The sequence below is a fragment of the Sciurus carolinensis genome, unplaced genomic scaffold, assembly GCF_902686445.1.
Source record: "Sciurus carolinensis unplaced genomic scaffold, mSciCar1.2, whole genome shotgun sequence".
NCBI classification, from domain to species: Eukaryota; Metazoa; Chordata; class Mammalia; order Rodentia; family Sciuridae; genus Sciurus; species Sciurus carolinensis.
This window is the reverse complement of record NW_025920169.1, coordinates 918,878-937,359: the sequence shown is the minus strand read 5'-3', so window position 1 is coordinate 937,359 and position 18,482 is coordinate 918,878. Positions and strand designations below refer to the sequence as shown.

Here is an 18,482-nt window from a genome sequence, read left to right as displayed (position 1 = left end):
GTAGCTCATTCCTGAGTAGAAAATTATATCACTGAACTATGGAGGACAGGGCTCTATGAGAGTCAGAACTATGACGGTACAGAATATGCTCAGGTTGTTAGTATGAATGGAGATTTTGGGGATCATTGTCTATTGCATCCTCAGGCATTACATTCACAGTCTACTGACACTTTCCTTGTTTTTTTTTTTTTTTCTTTTCCTTTTGGCATTTTACTTTGTAAATTCTCCCCAGCAGATTGCAGTGCAAAATGCACAAGCCAGTGCTGGTTCTGGATCTTGCCTATCGCCTTAGGTAGGAGTGAGGAAGAGGAAGGTGTTGCTCCTGGGAAAACCAGTTTCCTTCAAGGAGGGAATGCCTCATCAATTTAGTCAAAGGATGTCAGGAAATATAAATAGGCAAAGGCAAGTGTTGATGCCACTCAAGGTCTGGATTCCCAACACTCATGTTTGCTGGCAGAAAGGAAACATTCCTCATCCAATTTCATTCTTCCTCTTGGAATGTATTTAGCTTTCACTTTCAAGATTTGTTACCATGAGCGAAGGACTGAAATTCATGTACCTGATGTCTCAATAATTCAGTTGCATTCAGTTACACTGAGGAAAATGCCTCACATAGTTATCAATGCTCCTGTGATATGAGAGTAAAAAATGGGAAAACTCCTTCCTCCAGGTTGAAGGGTCAGGCATCGGGAGTTAGAGTGTGAATGGCTGGAGGATTCCAGGCTCCGGATGGTGAAGAGTTGGTTTCTCACTCCAGAAGGGTTTTTGGAACCTTGAGAAACACGGTGTTCGAGGAGTGTCTCAGGGAACGTGTCGCTAGTCTCACAGATTTTGACTGAGGTCATGGAGGAAAGGCCTGACAGCACCTTGGAATCACAGTTCCCTTGGCAACCAGAAAAATCTTCTGCTCCTGACTGCTTCAGACTGAGATTGAAAAGAAGTAACAGCTCAGTTGGGATGGTCAGAGAAAAGAAGATGAGAGCGAGTGCCAGTGAAATGAGTTGTACCAAAATGTGATTTTAACCTCTTCATCCAGGAGAGCACAGCCCCCTGGTCCATGGATCCCTCCAGGACCAGGCAGGACACAGAACTCCTCTGAAGCCTGACAGCGTACAATAAACTTCAGGTCCACTAGGTGTCACTGCAATCCTTTGGCTACATTGGGCATCATCACAGCAGGCTGTTATCCCCCACCAGTTCCAGTTGACCTGTAAAGGTGGAGATTTGTGTGGGGACACATGGATCCCCAAGATGAACACCAACCCCAGCGCTATTTCCTTCCTAACCTTCTCTCCCAGGACTGGGCACACCCGGAATATCCTAGTCAGGAAACTAGCCTAGGGTCCTAGTAACCACACTGAATGATGGCTGGTGACAGATGCTCAGGCCTCTGGAGCATGGAGTGAGCATGATGAGTTAAGTGATCTTTGAACTGGGACACATTACACCCATTCTTGCAGGTCACTCTCTTTTTCCTAGAAAGTTCAATCAGGAGACATCTGGAAACTTGGTCTTCTAGGTAAAGTTGGTTGCATCTTCTAAAGGCTTAAGTGGTGCTCAGCTGTTGATGTCCCTTTCATTGTTAGTCTGGGAGTGTGTACAAAAAGCCTCAAAATTGGAAAGGGCCTGTGAGAGGTCCATTTCAATTTTGTGCCACTGCAACATGGTGCACACTGCCAATCAAGAGCATTTGCTGGGAAAAGATGATGTTAGGAAACTCAAGAGTGAGTGGTAAGGTCTAAAGTGATGAGAATTGAAAGATGGGAAGGAATACATCCTCTTAAGAAATAAAGGTGACTGGGGATGCACTGCTTCATTTGAATGCAGTTCTCAGCTGAAAGGAGTCAATGGAAATTTATGGCAGGAGAAAGTGTAAATTCTTGTGAAAGGTTGATTCCATTTATTAAGAGAGGAAAAAAAAAGTTTTAGAGGAGAGGAGGTTTGCACCCTTCGAATTAACTTTGCTTGTTCTTTTTTTTTTTCCTTTTTTCCATCCCATGGTGCTGGGGATTTGAACCCAGACCTTTCTGCTTGCAAATCCAGCACCCTAAGGGTGGTCCATATCATCAACACAGAAACCGCTCCTTTGAGGTACATGACTTGATCCAGTCAGGTTCTGTGTCTCTGCAGTTGTATGCAGAGAAGCAACCCTAGACAAAGTCAATAAATGACTAAGGGATTCTTAATTCTCTTTTCACAACAATCTTGCAAATAACATTTTTTTTTTCATCTCAACACCCACAGTCTAACAGTGTGTCCTGAGGGAAAGAATTATCCCATCAGAACTTAAGGAGGAAACCAGTAGTAGCTCATCCCTGAGCAGAAAATTATATCACTGAACTATGGAGGACAGGGCTTGAGGAGAGTCAGGACTATGAGGGCATAGAATATGCTCAGGTCATTTGGATGAAAGCAGATTTGGGGAATCATTGTCTATTGCATCCCCAGTCATTACATTCCCAATCTACTGACAACTTCTTTGGTTTTTCTTTCTTTCAACTTTTCATTTTTCATTTTATTTGGAAACTTCTACCCAGCAGATTGCAGTGCAAAATGCACAAGCCAGTGCTGGTTCTGGATCTTGTCTATCGCCTCAGGTAGGTATGAGGTAGAGGAAGGAGTTTCTCCTGGAAAAACCAGTTTCCTTTAAGGAGGGAATGCCTCACCAAAGTAGCCAAATGATGTCAGGAAATATAAACAGGCCAAGGCAAGTGATAATGACACACAAGATCTGGGTTCCCAGGACCCATGTTTGCTGGCAGAAAGAAATCATTCCTCATTCAATTTCAATCTTCCTGTTGGTATATTTCTAGCTTTCTCTCTCAAGATATGTTACCATGAGCAAATGGCTGAAATTCATGTTCCTGATCTCTCAATAGTTCAATTGCATTCAGTTACACTGAGGACAAGGCCTCCCTTGGTTACCAATGCTCCTGTGACAAGAGAGCAAAAAATGGGAAGGTTGAAGTGCCAGGTATCGGGGAGTTCAGGTGTGAATGGCTAGAGGATACTAGGTTCCGGATGGTGAACAGTTGGCTTCTCCCTCCAGATAGGGTTTTTTGAACCTTGAGCAACATGAAGTTTGAGGAGTATCTCAGGCAACCTGGAACTAGCCCCAGAGATTCTGCCTGAGGTCACAGAAGAAAGGACTGACACCCCCATGGCTTCACGGTTCCCATGGCAACCAGAGAAGCTTCTGCTCCTGCCTGCTTCTGAACAAGATTGAAAACAAGCACCAGCTCAGTTTTGGTGGTCAGAGGAAAGAACATGGGAGCGAGTGCCAGGGAACTGAGATGTTCCAAAATGTGACTCTAACCTCTTCATCCAGGAGAGCACAGCCCCATGCTCCCTGGATTCCTCCAGGACCATGAAAAACAAATAACTCCACTGAAGCCTGGCAGCTCACACTAAACTTCAGGTCTGCTTGGAGTCACTGCACTCCTTTGACTACACTGGGCATCATGACAGCAGGCAGTTATCCCCCAACAGTTCGGGTGTGACTTTTGGGTGGAGGTGTGCTTGGGGACACGTGGATCCCTAAGCTGAGCACAAGCCCCAGAGCTATTTCTTTCTAACCCGCTCTTCCAGAACTAGGAACACACAGAGTATTAGTCAGGAAATTAGCCTAGGGTCTTAGCAACCACACTGAATGATGGCTGGTGTGAGATGATCCTGCCACTGGAGCATGCAGTGAGCATGTTGGGTTAAATGATCTTTGAATTGGGACACTTTACACCCAATCTTGCGGGTTGCTCTCTTTTTCCTAGATAGTTGAATCAGGAGACATCTGGAACCTTGGTCTTCTAGGTGAAATTGGATGCATCTTCTGTCATCTTAAGTGGTGCTCAGCTTTGGATGTACCCTTCATTGGTAGTCTGGGAGTGTGTCCAAAAAGCCTCAAAATTGGAAAGGGCCTATAGGGGTCAATTTCAATTTTGTGTCATGAAAACCTGGTGCACATTTCCATTCAAGAGCATTTGCTGGGAAAAGATGGTGATAGGACACTCAAGAGTGAGTGGTAAGTTCTAAAGTGATGAGATTTGAAAGATGGGAAGGAACACTTCCTCTTAAGAAATGCAGGTGACTATAGATGCACCGCTGCCTTTGAGTGCAGCTCCTGGCTGAAAGGAGTCAAACGAAATTGCTGGTGGCAGAAACTGTAAGTTCTTGTAAGTAGTTGATTCCGTTGAGTAAGAGGGGAAAAAGAAAAAGGTTGAGAGGAGAAGAGGTTTGCACCCTCCTAAGTGTCTTTACATGTTGTGTTTTGGTTTTTTCCATCCTATGGTGCTGGGGATTTGAAGCTTGGCCTTTCTGCTTATAAAGCCAGTGCCCTACGTGGTAGTGTATAGGGTCAGCATAGAAACAGCTCCTTTGAGGTACATGACTTGATCCAGTCGGGTTCTGTATCTCTGAAGTTGTATGCACAGAAGCAACCCTAGACACAGCCAATCAATGAGTAAGGAATTCTTAATTCTCCTTTCACAACAAACTTGCAAATAACCTTTTTTACATCTCCACACCCACAGTATATTGGTGTGTTCTGAGGGAAAGAATTATCCGGTGTTTACTTAAGGAGGAAAATGTTAGTAGCTCATCCCTGAGTAGAAAATTTTATCACTGATCAATGGAGGACAGGGCTTGAGGAGAGTCAGGATGATGAGGGTATAGAATAAGCTCAGGTTGTTAGTATAAAAGGAGGTTTTGGGGATCATTGTCTATTGTATCCCCAGTCATTACATTCACAGTATACTGACACCTTCCTTGGTTTTTCTTTCTTTCAACTTTTCATTTTTCATTTTATTTGGGAACTTCTACCCAGCAGAGTGCAGTGCAAAATGCACAAGCCACTGTAGGTTCTGGATCTTGACTATTGCCTCAGGTAGCAATGAGGTAGAGGAAGGAGTTTCTCCTGGAAAAGGCCAGTTTCCTTCAAGGAGGGAATGCCTCATCAAAGTAGCCAAATAATGTCAGGTAATATAAACAGGCAAAGGCTAGTGTTGATGGCACTTGAGTCTGGGTTCCCAGGACCCAGGTTTGCTGGAAGAAAGGAAACATTCTTCATCCATTTTTAATCTTCCTCTCAGTATGATTTTAGCTTTCACTCTCAAGATATGTTATCATGAGCAAAGGGCTGAAATTCATGTCCCATAATTCTCAGTAATTCAGTTGCATTCAGTTACACTGGGAACAACATCTCACTTGGTTACCAATGCTCCTGTGACATGAGAGCAAAAAATGGGAGAGTTCCTCTCTCTAGGTAAAATGGCCAGGCATTGGGGAGATCAGGTGTGAATTACTAGAGGATTCCAGATTCCTGATGGTGAAGAGTTGGTTGCTCTCTCCAGAGTGGTTTTTGGAACCTTGAGCAACATGGAGTTCAAGGAGTGTCTCAGGTATCCTGCCACTAGCCCCACAGATTCCGCCTCAGGTCACATAGGAAAGGCCTGACAGCACCATGGCTTCATGGTTCCCATGAAAACCAAGAACTTCTGCTTCTGGCTTCTTCAGAAAAAGATTGAAAACAAGCACCAGCTCAGTTGGGATGGGCAGAAGAAAGAAGATGGAAGCAAGTGCCAGGGAAGTGAGGTGTTCCAAAATGTGATTCTAACCTCTTCCACCAGCAGAGCACAGAAACTTGGTCCCTGGTTCACTCCAGGACCAGGCAGGACAAAGAACTCCTCTGAAGTCTGACAGCTCACACTAAACTTCATGTCTGCTGGGCATTGCTGCACTCCTTTGGCTACACTGGGCATCATGACAACAGGCAGTTATCGCCCACCAGTTCCAGTGGGCCTGTATGGGTTGAGGTGTGTTTGGGGACACATGGATGCCCAAGCTGAGTACAGGACCCAGCGCTATTTGCTTCATAACACTCTATTCCAGTTTGGGCACACCCAGAATATCCTAGTCAGGAAAATAGCCTAGGTTCCTAGCATCCACACTGAATGATGACTGGTGACAGATCCTCATGCCACTGGAGCATGCATTGAGCATGGTGGGTTAAGTAATCTTTGAATTGGGACACTTTACTCCCACTCTTGCTGGTTGCTCTCTTTTTCCTAGAATGTTCAATCAGGAGACATCTGGAACCTGGGTCTTCTAGGTAAAGTTGGTTGCATCTTCTAAAGGCTTAAGTGGTGCTCAGCTGTGGATGTCCCCTTCACTGGTAGTCTGGGAGTGTGTCCAAAAAGCCTCAAAATTGGAAAGGGACTATGAGGGCTAAATTTCAATTTTGTGCCACTACAACCTGGTGCACATTACCAATCAAGAGGATTTGCTGGGAAAAGATGGTGACTGGACACTAAAGAGTGAGTGGTAAGGTCTAAAGTGATGAGAGTTGAAAGATGGGAAGGAACACTGCCTCTTAGGAAATGCATGTGACTGGGGATGCACTGCTGCCTTTGAGTGCAACTCCGGGCTGAAAGGAGTCAATGGAAATTGGCAGCAGGAGGAACTGTAAGTTCTTGTAAAGGGTTAATTCCATTGAATAAGAGAGGGAAAAGAGGGGATTTTCAAGATGGCGGATTAGAGGGCAGCTGCATTTCATGGTGCTCCAGGATACAGGATTCAAAAGAGGAGATAGTGAGAAACTTGGGACCAACTCAAAGCTGATGGGTGAGTCTCTCCCATTGGGGAGGTGTCCCGGATGGGGTGGTAGCCCTGGAACGCAGGGAACTTTGTGAAGTAGAGTTGCTCGGCGAGACACCCCATCCCCCCGCTGGAGTGGTAAACATGGACAACTGGGATCATCGTAGAGGAGGTGACTCAGCACAGTGCTTGGACTCTGAGCAACCACTGGGGCTACGGGCAGCTGACTGAGGAGGAGATGCGTGGCGAGCTGTTTGGACTCAGAGCGATCACTTCTGAACACCGGGGTGTTGCCCGGAGGAAGAGGAGAAGCGCGGCAGGTCGCTTGGTCTAGGAGTGACTGCACCAGAACTACCGGCAGTTGCCAGAGGAGGAGCTGCGTGGTGAGCATTTTAGACTCAGAAGGACCACTTCTGAACACCGGGAGGTGCCCGGTGGAAGAGGAGAAGTGTGGCGGGTCGCTTGGTCTAGGAGTGACTGCATCAGAGGCACAGGCAGTTTCCGGAGGAGGAGGTGAGTGGTGAGTTGTTTGGACTCAAAGCGACCGCTCCTGAACATGGTTGGCCTGTCTGGAGGAGGAGCGCGGTGGGTCGCTTGGTCTCCGAGCAACCACTCCTGAACACCCGGGGGTCTACCCTGAGGAGGAGGAGGAACAGGGCGGGTCACTTGGACACGGAGTGACTGCCTAGGGCTACCGGCGGTTGGCGGGAGGAGGAGACAGGAAGTGAGTTGCTTGGACTCCCAGTGACTGCATAGGAACACTGGGCGACTGTCCAGAGGAAGAGGTGTGTGGTGGGTCTCTGGGTCTTGGAGCTATTGTACAGGGCTCCAGGTGGTGACTCAGAGGAGGGGACCACATAGCCAGGTGATTAGGTGCAGAGCAGGGTCCCAGGACCGGCTTCTTAGTGGAAGAGCCGCACAGAGACACGCCTAGGGACAAAGCAAAGTTTCCTGGACTGCGGGCAGATTCTCTGAGGAGAGGCAGCCTAAGGAGGCTCGATTGCGAAGGGGGAGGCTCCCAGGCCCAGGAGGTAGGTCCTGGACCCTGGGAACATTGCAGAGGAAGGCAGCCCAGCCCAGGTGGTAGCTGTAGATTGAGGGGAACCTCTAGGAGAGGAACTGACCAGCGAGACCACCCCACTGGGTGAGTCTTCCCTGCCGGTTGAGGTTTTCCCACAAGGATGGTAAAAACAGAGACACAGGCTCAAACAGGCCTTGCCTCAACCCACAGCCTAGTTCCCCTTTGGATGACCATTGGTCAACAAGTGGAGGCACCTCTGCCCACTAGCAGGGAATATACAACACTTGAGGGTCACCACCCCTAGAGAGGCAGCTTCCTTGTGGAGCACCACATTATCAACTTCCTCCAAGACTTCAGGCTACTGAAGGATAAGAGGGGATATACTAGCAATCTTCAGGGATATTTTAAGTCTATAGAGGAAATCTGCAATATCTTAATGACCCACTGATTCCTGAACAATATGAGAAAACAAGGGAAGAAAATGCCCCAAACAAATCTAGATGTTACATCAATAAAATCCAGCGACAGCATGGCAGAAGAAATGACAGAAAGGGAGTTTAGAATGTACATAATTAAAATGATCAGGGAAGCAAACAATGAGATGAAAGAGCAAATGCAGGCATTGAATGATGAGATGAAAGAGAAAATGCAGGCATTGAATGATCACACCAGTCAACAGTTAAAATAGCAAATTCAGGAAGCAAAAGACCATTACAATAAAGAGTTAGAGATATTGAAAAAACCAAACAGACATCCTTGAAATGAAGGAAACAATAAACCAAATTAAGAACACCATAGAAAGCATAGCCAATAGGATAGAACACCTGGAAGACAGAAACTCAGATATTGAAGACAAAATATTTAACCTTGAAATAATAGTTGAACAAACAGAGAAGATGGTACAAAATCATGAACAGAATCTCCAAGAACTATCTGATATCATGAAAAGGCCAAATTTGAGAATTATTGGGATTGAGGAAGGCTTAGAGAAACAAACCAAAGGAATGAACAATCTATTCAATGAAATAATATCAGAAAATTTCCCAAATCTGAAGAATGAAATGGAAAATCAAGTTCAAGATGCTTATAGGACTCCAAATACACAAAATTACAACAGACCCACACCAAGGTACATTATTATGAAAATACTTAACATACAAAATAAAGACAGAATTTTAAAGGCTGTGAGAAAAAAGAACCAAATTACATTCAGGGGGAAACCAATACGGATATCAGCAGATTTTTCAATGCAAACCCTAAAAGCTAGAAGGGCCTGGAACAACATTTTGCAAGCTCTGAAAGAAAATGGATGCCAACCAAGAATCTTATACCCAGCAAAACTTACCTTCAAATTTGATGATGAAAGAAAATCATTCCATGATAAACAAAAGCTAAAAGAATTTACAAAAAGAAAGACAGCATTACAGAACGTTCTCAGCAAAATATTCCATGAGGAAGAGATAAAAAACAAGCAAATCAGCAAAGGAAGGAATTATCCTAAAGGAACTGGCAAAAAAAGGAGGAACCAAGGTGTGTCAAATAAATAAATAAATAAAATTTAAAAAATGAACCAAATGACCAGAAATACAAATCATATCTCAATAATAATCCTGAATGTTAATAGCCTGAAATCACAAATCAAAAGACATAGACTGGCAGATTGGATTAAAAAGAAAGATCCAACAATATGTTGCCTGCAAGAGACTCACCTCATAGAAAGAGATACCCATAGAGTAAAGGTGAAAGGATCAGGAAAAACATACCATGTACATGGACTCAGCAAAAAAGCTGGAGTATCCATCCTCATTTCAGATAATGTGGACTTCAAGCCAAAGTAAGTCAGAAGGGATAAAGAAGGACATTTCATACTGCTTAAGGGAAGCATAAATCAGCAAGATATAATAATCATAAACATCTATGCCCCAAACAGTGGCTCATCCATGTATGTCAAACAAATCCTTCTCAATTTTAGAAACCAAATAGACCGTAACACAATAATACTAGGTGATTTTAACACGCCTCTCTCACCACTGGACAGATCTTCCAAACAAAAATTGAGAAAGAAACCATAGATCTCAATAACACAATCAATATTTTAGACTTAACACACATTTATAGAATATACCATCCAACCAAGAGTGAATAAACATTCTTCTCAGCAGCACATGGATCCTTCTCAAAAATAGACAATATATTATGCCACAAAGCTAATGTTAGCAAATACAAGAAGATAGAGACACTACCTTGTATTCTATCAGATCATAATGGATTGAAGTTAGAAATAAATGAAAGAGTAAAAAACAGAAACTACTCCAACACCTGGATATTAAAAAATATGCTATTATATGATGAATGGATAATAGAAGATATTAGGAAGGAAATTAAAAAATTCTTAGAGGTAAATGAGAACAAAGAAACATCATATCAAAATCTCTGGGACACTATGAAAGCAGTACTTAGAGGAAGATGTATTTCATGGGGCACATTCAACAAAAGAAGTAGAAAACAACAAATAAACGACCTAGCACTACAGCTCAAAGCCCTAGAAAAAGAAGAACAGACCAACACCAAAAGTAGTAGAAGACAGGAAATAGTTAAACTCAGAGCTGAAATCAACAAAATTGAAACAAAAGAAACAATACAAAAAATTGACAAAATAAATAGTTGGTTCTTCGAAAAAATAAACAAAATTGAAAAACCTTTAGCCACACTAACAAAGAGAAGACGAGAGAAAACCCAAATCACTAAAATTTGGAATGAACAAGGAAATATCACAACAGACACGACTGAAATACAAAACATAATTAGAAGCTATTTTGAAAATCTATACTCCAACAAAATAGAAAATTTTGAAGATATCAACAGGTTTCTAGAGACATATGAATTGCCTAAACTGAACGAGTAGGGCATACACAATTTAAATAGACCAATTTCAAGTAATGAAATAGAAGAAGTAATCATAAGCCTACCAACAAAGAAAAGTCCAGGACCAGATGGGTTCTCAGCCGAGTTCTACAAAACCTTTAAAGAAGAGCTCATTCCAATACTTCTCAAAGTATTCCATAAAATAGAAGAGGAGGGAACCCTCCCAAACTCGTTCTATGAAGCCAATATTACCCTGATACCTAAACCAGAGAGAGACACATCAAGGAAAGAAAATTTTAGACCAATATCCTTAATGAACATCAACACAAAAATTCTCAACAAAATTTTAGCAAATCGCATACAAAGACATATTAAAAAGATATTGCACCATGATCAATTGGGTTTCATCCCAGGGATGCAAGGTTGGTTCAACATCAGGAAATCAAAAAATGTAATTCACCATATCAATAGACTTAAAGTCAAGATCCACATGATTATTTCAATAGATGCAGAAAAAGAATTTGATAAAATACAGCACCCCTTCTTGCTCAAAACACTAGAATAAACAGGGATAGTGGGAATATTCCTTAACATTTTAAAGGCCATCTATGCTAAGCCCATGGTTAATATCATTCTAAATGGTGAAAAACTGAAAGCATTCCCCCTAAAAACTGGAACAAGGCAGGGATGCCCTCTTTCACCACTTCTTTTCAATATCGTCCTTGAAATTCTAGCCAGAGCAATTAGACAGATCAAAGAAATTAAAGGGATAGGAATAGGAAAAGAAGAACTCAAAATATCCCTATTTGCTAATGATATGATTATATACTTATAGGAACCAGGAAATTCCACCAGAAAACTTTTAGATCTCAAAAGTGAATTCAGTCAATTAGTGGGATATAAGATCAATGCACATAAATCTAATGCATTTTTATACATAAGTGATGAATCTTCAGAAAGAGAAATTAGGAAAACTACCCCATTCACAATAGCATCAAAAAAATTAAAATACTTGGGGATCAATCTCACAAAAGAGGTGAAAGACCTCTACAATGAGAACTACAGAACACTAAAGAAAGAAATTAAAGAAAACCTTAGAACATGGAAATATCTCCCATGTTCTTGGATAGGAAGAATTAATATTGTCAAAATGGCCATACTACCAAAAGCGCTATACAGATTCAATGAAATTCCAATTAAAATCCAAATGATGTACCTTACAGCAATAGAGCAAGCAATTATGAAATTTATCTGGAAGAATAAAAAACCCAGAATAGCTAAAGCCATCCTTGGCAGAAAGTGTGAAGCAGGGGTATCGCAGTATCAGATCTTCAACTCTACTGCAAAGCAATAGTAACAAAAATGGCATGGTATTGGTACCAAAATAGAAAGGTGGATCAATGGTACAGAATAGAGGACATGGACACAAACCCAAATAAATACAATTTTCTCATACTAGACAAAGGGGCCAAATATATGCAATGGAGAAAAGATAGCCTCTTCAACAAATGGTGCTGGGAGAATTGGAAATCCATATGCAACAGAATGAAACTAAACCCATATCTCTCACCATGCACAAAACTAAACTCAAAATGGATTAAGTACCTCGGAATCAGACCAGAGACCTTGCATCTTATAGAAGAAAAAGTAGGTCCAGAGCTTCAACATGTTGGCTTAGGACCAGACTTCCTCAACAGGACTCCCATAGCATAAGAAATAAAAGCAAGAATCAATAACTGTGATAGATTCAAACTAAAAAGCTTTCTCTCAGCAAAGGAAACTATCAGCAGTGCAAAGAAAGAGCCTACAGAGTGGGAGAAAATCTTTGCCAATCATACTTCAGATAGAGCACTAATCTCCAGAATATATAAAGAACTCAAAAAACTCTATACCAAGAATGCAAATAATCCAATCGACAAATGGACTAAGTAAATGAATAGACACTTCACAGAAGAAGATCTACAAGCAATCAACAAACATATGGAAAAATGTTCAACATCTGTAGTAATAAGAGAAATGCAAATCAAAACCACCCTAACATTCCATCTCACCTCAATTAGAATGGCGATTATCAAGAATACAAGCGGGGCTGGGGAGATAGCTCAGTCGGTAGAGTGCTTGCCTTTCAAGCACAAGGACCTGGGTTCGAACCCCAGCACCCCCAAAAAAAATAATAATAATACAAGCAACGATAGGTGTTGGCGAGGATGTGGGGAGAAAGGTACACTCGTACATTGCTGGTGAGGCTGCAAATTAATGCAGCCACTCTGGAAAGCAGTGTGGAGACTCCTTAGAAAACTTGGAATGGAACCACCATTTGACCCAGCTGTCCCACTCCTTGGCCTATACCCAAAGGACAAATGTCAGCATACTACAGAGATACAGCCGCATCAATGTTCATAGCTGCTCAGTTCACAATAGCCAGATTGTGGAACCAACCTAGATGTCCTTTAGTTGATGAATGGATAAAGAGACCGTGGTATATATATACAATGGAATATTACTCAGCGATAAAGAATGATAAAATTATGGCATTTGCTGGCAAATGGATGAAGTTGGAGAATATCATGCTAAGTGAGATAAGCCAATTTCAAAAAACCAAAGGAGAAATGATATCGCTAATAAGTGGATGATAACACATAATGGGGGGTGGGAGGTGTTAGTGTTAGGGTTAGATTTAGGGTTAGGGAGGGGGCAAGAATGGAGGAAGGAAGGACTGTATAGAGGGAAAAGAGGGGTGGGAGGTGTGGGGGGATGGGAAAAAATTGCAGGGACGTCCGGAATTCCATCCAGTGCTTGACAAAGATCCTCTGGAGGATGATTGCAAAGGCTCATCCTAATAGGAATTGCTCGATGTTTTGCTCCGAAGCACGGTGTTTTCTCTGATAATATATTACTCATTTCAGTCTGAATGGATTGCTTAAGGGGACGAGGGGAATACAACAAAAATTCCAGAAAATATTACTTACAATCTGAAAAACAATGAGTCTTTACCACTAGCAAAATTAAAAATAATTTTGCAACCATACAATGAGTCCCTGAAAGCCTTTGGAGAAAATAGTTGTAGATCTGCCTTTGTCTCCAACAGGCTGGTTAAATTTTAACGATGGTTTTGTCCATGTGTGGTGGTGAGGTAAGAGAATAAGGTTTCATAACATTCCCTCCTTCCTACAAAGAATATGTCACCCCTATAATAAACATTGGTACACAATTACAATTGGGACCGCTGCCCTACTGTACCCCTTAACTCAGCAATTCAGATATTAACCAGATGGACCTAGTAGAGATAGTCACATGAGATTACTTGTCTATTGTTTTAACCGCGAGAATAATAAGAATAGTCTTAGGTCACATAGAGTTTAGATATTAAGGAAGTAAATATTGTATTAGTTCACCGAGGTAGTTAGATATTCTTAAAACAATTGTGAATAGGTAAGGATAATCTGTAAGGTTACTGTTTTCTCATAATTTTCTTTTCCTTGTTAAAAACAATTTCTGCCTATGCTTTGAAAACTTCTTTAATATTAACCAAAAGATTGTCATTATAGCCTGAAGAAAAATGTATATAAACCCAGCCTTCCCCAGAATAAAGTGGGATTGATTGCACCAGAACTAGAGTCTGTGTCTTTCATTCTCCATCCATCGCAGACACTGTCTCCCCACGCCCCGTTTACCGGTGTGGAACCAATAAACTCCTGCTAGGGCTGAACCCCAGCAAAAAATAACAGAATGAATCAAACAACATTACCCTATGTAAATTTATGATTACACAAATGGTATGCCTTTACGCCATGTACAAACAAAGAAACAACAGGTATCCCATTTGTTTACAATAAAAAACAATTAAAAAATTAAAAAATAAAGAGAGGGGTAAAATAAAAAGGTTGAGTGAAGAGGCGGTTTGCACCCTCCGATGTGTCTTTTCATGTTGTTTTTTAAATTTTTTTCCATCCCATGGTGCTGGGGATATGAACCCCAGCCTTTCTACTTGCAAAGTCATTGCCCTAAAGGGTGGTCTATATGGTCAGCACAAAACAGCTCCTTTGAGGTACATGACTTGAACTACTCTGGTTCTGTGTCTCTGAAGTTCTATGCAAAGTAGTTTCTTGAGTCAAAGCCAATCAAAGAAAAAGGAGTTCTTAATTCTCCTTTTCACAACAATCTTGCAAATAAACATTTTTACATCTCAACACCCAAAGTCTAGCTGTGTGTCCTGAGGGAAAGAATTATCCAGTCTTTACTTAAGGAGGAAAGCGGTAGTAGCTCATCCATGAGCAGAAAGTAATATCACTGATTTATGGAGGACAGAGCTGGAGGAGAGTCAGGACTAGGAGGATTTTAGAAAGTGCTCTGTTTGTTAGAATGAAAGAAGATTTTGGACACCATTTTCCTTTGCATCCCCAGTCATTACATTCACAGTCCACTGACACCTTCCTTGATTTTTTTTCTTTTTTACTTTTCCTTTTGGCATTTTATTTTGGGAACCACTACCCAGCAGAGTGCAGTGCATAATGCACAAGCCAGTGCTGGTTCTGGATCTTGCCTGTCGCCTCAGGTAGGGGTGACATAGAGGAAGTTGTTTCTCCTGTGAAAAGTCAGTTTCCTTCAAAGTGGGAATGCCTCATCAACTTAGCCAAATGATGTCAGGAAATAGAAACAGGCAAAGGCAAGTGGTGATGCACTCAAAGACTAGGTTCACAGGACCCATGTTTGCTGGCAGAAAGGAAACATTCCTCATCCAATTTCAATCTTTCTCTTGGTATGTTTTTAGCTTTCACTCTCAAGATTTGTTACAATGAGCAAAGTGTTGAAATTCATGTCCCTGATCTATCATAAATTCAGTTGCATTCATTTGCACTGAAGACAGCGCCTCACTTGGTTACCAATGCTCCTGTGACATGAGAGCAAAAAATGGGAAATGTCATCTCTCCATGCATCAGGGAGTTCGGGTGTGAATGGCTAGAGAATCCAGGCTCCGGAAGGTGAGGAGTTGGTTTCTCTCTCCAGAGGAGATTACAGAACCTTGAGCAACATGGAGTACTAGGAGTGTCTCAGGGAACCCGCCACTAGCCCCACAGATTCCACCTGAGGTCACAGAGGAAAGGACTGACAGCACATTTGCGGCACAGTTCCCATGGCAAGCAGAGAAGCTTCTGCTCCTGGCTGCTTCAGACCATGATTGAAAACAAGCACCAGTTCAGCTCAGTTGGGATGGTCAGAGGAAAGAAGACAGGAGCGAGGGCCAGAAAACTGAGATGTTCCAAAATGTGATTCTAACCACTTCAGCCAGAAGAGCACAGCCCCGTGGTCTGTGGATGCCTCCAGCACCAGGCAGGACAAAGAACTCCTCTGAAGCATGAAAGCCTTCCTAAATGGCAGGTCCGCTATGCGTCCCTCCACTCCTTTGGCTACACTGGGATTCATGACAGCAGACAGTTATCCCCCACCAGTTCCAGTGGGCATGTTTGGGTGGAGGTGTGCTTGGGGACATGGGGATCCCCACACTGAGCACCGCTCCAAGTGCTATGTCCTTTCTAACCCTCTGTTCCAGGAGTGGGCACACCCAGAATATCCTAGTCAAGATACTAGCCTAGGGTTCTAGCAACCACACTGAATGATGAGTGGTGACAGATGCTCAGGCAACTGGAACATGTGGTGAGCATGGTGGGTTAAGTGATCTTTGAAAAGGGACACTTTACACCCATTTTTACTGGTTGCTTTCTTTTTCTAGAAGTTGTATCAGGAGATATCTGTAACCTGGGTCTTCTAGGTGAAGTTGGATGCATCTTCTGAAGGCTTAAGTGATGCTCAGGCTGGATGTCCCCTTCTTTGGCAGTCTCAGAGTGTGTCCAAAAAGCCTGAAAATTGGAAAGGGCCTGTGAGAGGTCAATTTCAATTTTGTACCACTGTCACCTGGTGCACATTTTGAATCAAGAGCATTTGCTGTGAAAAGATTGTGATAGGACACTCAAGAGTGAGTGGTAAGTTCTAAAGTGATGAGAGTTGAAAGATGGGAAGGAACACTTACTCTTATGAAATGCAGGTGACTGGAGATGCACTGGTGCCTTTGAGTGCTGCTCCTGGCTGAAAGGAGTCAAAGGAAATAGCTGGCAGGAGAAACTCTATTTTCTTGTAAAGGTTTAATTCCCTTGAATAAGAGAGGGGAAAAAGAAAAAAGGTTGAGAGGAATAGAGGTTTGAAACATTCAAAGTGCCTTCTCATGTTGTTTTTTACTGATTTCCATTCCATGGTGCTGGTAATTTGAACCCTGACCTTTCTACTTACAAAGCCAGCACCCTATGGGATGGTCTATATCATCAACACAGAAACAGCTCCTTTGAGGTACATGACTTGATCAAGTCTGGTTCTGTGTCTCTGAAGTTCTATGCAGAGTATCATCTCTAGACTAAGCCAATCAAAGACTAGGGAGTTCTGAATTCTCCTTTTCACAACAATCTTGCAACTAACCTTTTTTACATCTCAACACCCAAAGTCTAGCTGTGTGTCCTGAGGGAAAGAATTATCCAGTCTTTACTTAAGGAGGAAACCGGGGATAGCTCATCACTGAGCAGAAAGTTCTATCACTGATCTATGGAGGACAGAGCTCGTGGAAAGTCAGGACTATAAGCGTATTAGAATGTGCTCAGGTTGTTTGTATGAAAAGAGATTTTGGGACCATTATCCATTATATACCCAGTCATTACATTCACAGTCCACTGACACCTTCCTTGAATTTTTTTTTCATTTATACTTTTCCTTTTGGCATTTTACTTTGGAAATTTCTACCCAGCAGTATGCCTTGCAAAATGCACAAGCCAGTGCTGGTTCTGGATCTTGCCTGTCGCCTCAGGTAGGGGTGAGGTAGAGGAAGGTGTTTCTCCTGGGAAAAGCCAGTTTTCTTCAAGGAGGGAATGCCTCATCAACTTAGCCAAAGGATGTCAGGAAATATATACAGGCAAAGGCGACTCAAGGTTTGGGTTTCAAGGACCCATGTTTCCTGGCAGAAAGGAAACATTCCTCATCCAATTTCAATCTTCCTCTCGTTATGTTTTTAACTTTCACTCTCAAGATTTGTTTCAATGAGCAAAGGGCTAAAATTCTCGTCCCTTATCTCTCAATAATTTGGTTGCAATCAGTTACTTGAGGACAAGGCTTCACTTTGTTACAAATGCTCCTGTGACATGAGAGCAAAAAATGGAGAGTTCCTCTCTCCAGGTAGAAGGGCCAGTCATTGGGGAGTTTGGGTGTGAATGGCTAGAGGACTCCAGCTCCAGATAATGAACAGTTGGTTTCTCTCTCCATAAGCATATTCCAAACCTTGAGCAACATGGAGTTCTAGGTGTGTCTCAGGGAATCTTCTTCAAGCCTCAAAAATTCCACCTGAGTTCACAGAGGAAAGGCCTTACCGCACCATGGAGGCACGGTTCCCATGGCAACCCGAGAAGCTTCTGCTACTGGCTGCTTCAGACCAAGATTGAAAACAAGCACCAGCTCAGTTGGGATGGTCAGAGAAAAGAAGACGGGAGTGAGTTCCAGGGAAATGAGGTGTTCCTAAATGTGATTCTAACCTCTTCAGTCAGGAGAGCAAAGCCCCGTGGTCCCTGGATGCCTCCAGGAACAGGTAGAACAAACAACTCCTCTGAAGCATGAAAGCTCACACTAAACTTCTGGTCTGTTATGTATCGCTACACTCATTTGGCTACAATAGGCATGATGACAGCAGGCCATTATACCCCACGAGTTCCACTGGGCCTGTTTGTGTGGAGGTGTGCTTGGGGACATGTGGATCCTCAAGCTGAGCATCAGCCCCAGTGCTATTTCCTTCATAACCCTCTCTTCTAGAACTGGGCACACCCAGAATATCCTAGTCAGGAAACAGGCCTAGGATCCTAGAATCCACATGAATGATGTTTGATGACAGATGCTCAGTCCACTGGAGCATGTAGTGAGCATGGTGGGTTAAGTGATCTTTGAACTGGGACACTTACATCCAATCTTGTGGGTTGCT

General features: G+C 42.6%; 1 non-coding gene across 1 annotated transcript; it reads left to right on the top strand.

The window, feature by feature from the left end:
• The first annotated feature begins 12,559 nt into the window (after positions 1–12,559).
• Trnae-uuc (transfer RNA glutamic acid (anticodon UUC)) lies at positions 12,560–12,638 on the top strand. Its single transcript has one exon. It is a non-coding gene; the product is annotated as a tRNA-Glu (tRNA).
• Positions 12,639–18,482: the final 5,844 nt, after the last annotated feature.